The sequence below is a fragment of the Ananas comosus genome, linkage group 7, assembly GCF_001540865.1.
Source record: "Ananas comosus cultivar F153 linkage group 7, ASM154086v1, whole genome shotgun sequence".
NCBI classification, from domain to species: Eukaryota; Viridiplantae; Streptophyta; class Magnoliopsida; order Poales; family Bromeliaceae; genus Ananas; species Ananas comosus.
The window spans coordinates 7,100,872-7,104,877 of NC_033627.1; the positions used below are offsets into that span (position 1 = coordinate 7,100,872).

The 4,006-nt window shown below is 41.9% G+C and overlaps 1 long non-coding RNA gene across 1 annotated transcript; it reads left to right on the forward strand.

Annotated features, from left to right (window-relative positions):
* Positions 744-1,110, forward strand: LOC109712431. The gene is made up of 3 exons (XR_002216844.1): positions 744-770; positions 869-936; positions 1,053-1,110. It is a non-coding gene; the product is annotated as an uncharacterized LOC109712431 (long non-coding RNA).

Consider the following 4,006-nt stretch of genomic DNA (forward strand, 5'->3'; position numbering starts at 1 on the left):
GGTTTGGACAAATTTCTGGATAAGTTAGAGGGTGATTGGAAGGTAAAAAGCAAGAAAGTGCATTGAATGGCGAAATTCAGCATTTTTGCATTGTGTACCGGTACAGACATTACCCTGTACCGGTACAGCAAGCAGCAGCAGCAGCAGCTGCGTGGCAGCAGGCCTATTTTAGTCTTTTGACACTCAGCCTTATCTCCAAATGACCCAGCTCGACTCCTGAAGCTGCTGGAGGGTCCATGGAGCTCAGAGGAAGGGTTTTGCACCTTCCCCACTTTCTCTCTCTAGGTTTTCTCTCTCTTCGAGTAGAAATTGTTGATTTGCGCCTATTTCTCGCCGTTCGTCGCGCTAGCTGGTTTGTGGACTTCGGAGCAGCTACGAGTGGGTGGAAAGGACTCGCATGAGAGGTATTTTCGCAGCTCCAACTTTCAGGGAACCTGAATTGAAGTCTAGTGAGGTAAACAAGCTAGTTTCTCTCTTTAGGTTGAGATTAGTGATAGTTTTTGATGTTGGTTCTCAATTCTTGCTACCAGCTGGTTTGAGATGGTTTAAAGCACCAATTGAGGAGTGGTTTTGCTGTAATTCTTCACCCCAAAGTCAGAGTTAAAGCCTTCGAGGTAATTAATGAGTTTTTCTCTATTTCGATGATGAAAACGATGATATTAGCGAAGTCATGATGCGATTTTGGGATGTTTGCTCACAGCAGGTTTCCAAATTAATTTGAGCTGAATTTGTGACCTTGGGGACTGGTTTAGAAGGTGTTTCAACCTGGGGTAAGTTGAAATTTCAGTTAGAAATTGGATTATGTAAGATTCCGACAATACTACCTAGTATACGAGTATGTTGATGTCGTTTTGATGAATGTTCACAGCGAGGCTGCGATTGACTTTCAGATTATCTTTGGCTGATATGTGAGGGCAATTAGAGGCTTAACTTGAGGTACTAAACTAGCCCAAAACAGGGATTCAAACTATTATTTTGTACTAAGTGCAATTTGTGCCGAAATTGGACATTTCGGTCGTAGTTTTGATACGCTTTTCGTGTTTCGGTTTCAGCAGAGTGGGGCACCGTTGAGTTGAGTTTCGGGACTTCTTGTGGCTGGATTGAGCTTAGGGATAGGTGGGTTTGACCTTCTCGAAATGGGCGAATTTCCTCTATGTTTCCTTTGACATCTGAGTTGAAGTTATTCCATATTCATGTGAATATATGTATAGTTCAAGGCATTGAGATGTGCATTAATGTGTAGGTCATATTGGATATGGCTATGCAATGTTATATAGCAAGTATAGTTGCTATACTTTGAAAGATCAGGTAAAGGCCTTTGTTTGGCATATGCAATTCTAATTGTGGAATGAATGGCATAGAGATCATGTGAAGAGTGTTTTATCGCTTGTTTTACTTGCTTGCATTACCCTGTTAGTTTCTACTTTCACATGGTAGACTTGTATTATGGTATATGTTCTAGTAAGTAACTAGAATTTCATATGATGGCATAATTTGAATGATTATTCAACTGAAGATAATCTAGCAAATAACTAGATTTGGATATGATAACATACTTGTATAGTCAAGTAGAGATTTATATTGGACTAAAGGATATGTGCCATGAGTTTATGAACAGAACCTTAGTAAACCACTTTCTTTATGTGTAAGGAGTAGTGAGAGATTGTGAGTGACTGACCAGGTATAGCCTGATAGAATCACTAGTGTGGTGTAAAGCTTTAACTTGTTAAGTTATATTGAATCTTGTCAACAAGTTGTTGATAGTGATTTGTGATTGGGTACTACAATGTCGACTTTGGGTCGAGTTGAGATTCCATGTCAGAGACATGATGCTGTTTAGATATTTGTACCCTGGACTATAGCTAGCATGCCATTATGCTCTTTCGTACATGCTTGCGGGGGTCGCGCCCTCCCAAGCCCCGCGTTCCGGAGTGGCTTGAGTTAAGATCCCATGTCAGGGACATGATGTTGTTGTGAGATTGGTACTGTGGACTACGGCTTGCATGCCATTGTGTGCGTTTGCACACACTTGCGGGGTCGCTTCCCCCAAGCCAGAACTCCCGAACAGCTTAGCGACAGATGCTCGCAAATGTACGAAGTGAGCGCCGAAATGGAATGCCGTGGGGGAGGCTCATCCCTAGAGTGGGGATGTTGACTACCACGGGGCCATTAGGCACGGTGCGGCTTGAATTTTCCTTGTGTAAATCCATTGGAAATTGGGTTATGTCAAGTACTTTAACCTTAGCTGGACAGAGTAGTAAAGTTACTATATGTCTTGGGTTAAGTGAACTGATTGATGAACAGACTAGAAAGTTGACATCTAAAGTGAGCTTAGTGCGGAATAACCTAGAAGTTGACATCATGTTTGACTAGCGACAAAAAGAACGTTTCATTCTTGCTAATGTAGAAGGTAATTAGATGATAGTACATGCTATTATCTGTAATTCCGGTAAGAATGAATTATCTTGCTTGCAATCTGCTATATGTTTGGTTAAATTGCCAAGAATATGATTGATAGAATTCATCGTGATAATTGATACCTGCAGTCTATTGACATTTATTGATTGTTGAGCAAATAGCATGAGCAGTTTACTTTTACATTTGCTTATTGCATTGACTAGCTTATTGCACTTACTTGCTTATTGCATTTACTTGCTTACTTATTACTATCTACTCATGCCACAGTTGACCTAGTGGTGTACTTCGCCACTCTTGGCGGCTTACCTACTGGGAACTATTGTTTAATAGTTCTCACGCCCTCTTTGTTGTTGTTTTTACAGAGCCTTCCACAGCGGGAAAGGCTAGGGTTCCTGGCGAGGGGTCAGCGGCTAGCTAGAGCCTTTTTGGACGTGTACTACATCACCTTCAACAGTTTATATAGTTTAGCACAGAGATGTATATTAAGTTTTTTGTTAATTGTACGCTCTTCTTATTTCTTGTATTAAGGTTTGGTTTGTATAAGTTTAACTTAAAGACTTGCTCTGATTACCTGGTTAGAATTGAATGTTTTCACTATATGGTTTGTAGACGCCTTGTGTATACTTGAGTTGTGGTATACACGGCGGGTCTGTGCACAAGCCCGGATATGCTTCCGCTGGTACCCGGGCGTGACAGGACCGGTCTCTCCTATCAGGGACCGGTCCCCGAGAGTAAAACTCTCAGGACTCTGCCAAAACTCTCGAGATCGAACTTTTAGACCGGTATACCATCGACGGCCCTCCACCAAGTGTGGAAAAGTTCGGAATACAAATCGAACACTCGAACCTCGCAATTTACAAAGGTCCAGTGTGCTACAGAAGAAGAAAAAGAAGAAGAAGAAGAAAAGAGAAGGAAAAGAAGGAAGAAAAGGAAGGAGAAGAAGAAGGAGATCAAGGAAAAGAAGCTTTTGGATTTCTCTCTCTTCCTCTCTTCTCTCTATTAAGCTAACCTAGAGGTAAGCTTTTAACCCTAGCTTATGAAATTTAGGATTTTTGGGTTTTAGCTCTTTGGATGGGATCAAATGAATCCCTAGCACCATAAATGGTAAGATTAGAGCTAGAATATAGGGTTTTGAGATGGGTTTAACTTGGTGCTAATCCTAGGGCTCCAAAATAGGATTTTTGGTAAAGTATGAGATTGATCTCATTTGAGACCATGTAAACCTGATTGCTAGGTAACGAAACGCGGGGGCGAAGTCGGAATTTTGATTCGTCTAGCGGATCAAGAGCTATCGGCAAAATAAGGCCGATTGAGCATCATTTGGACCAAGAAGACCGATGCTTCATCGTAAAGAACGCCGAAACACATTTCTAGAGCCTCCGTATACACAAAAGGTGGGGGGTGTCATCCCGAAGCATCCGGGGTTCTTTTTATGTCTAAGTTAATTATGTTGATCATATTGCGCTATAGGAGTAGTAGTTGTACATTTCCATTTCCTTGCATGCTTTTTTGGTAGTGTCACGCCCCGGGACCCAGCGGAAGCCCGCCCGGCGCGTGCCCAGACCCGCCATATGTCTACAACATATAA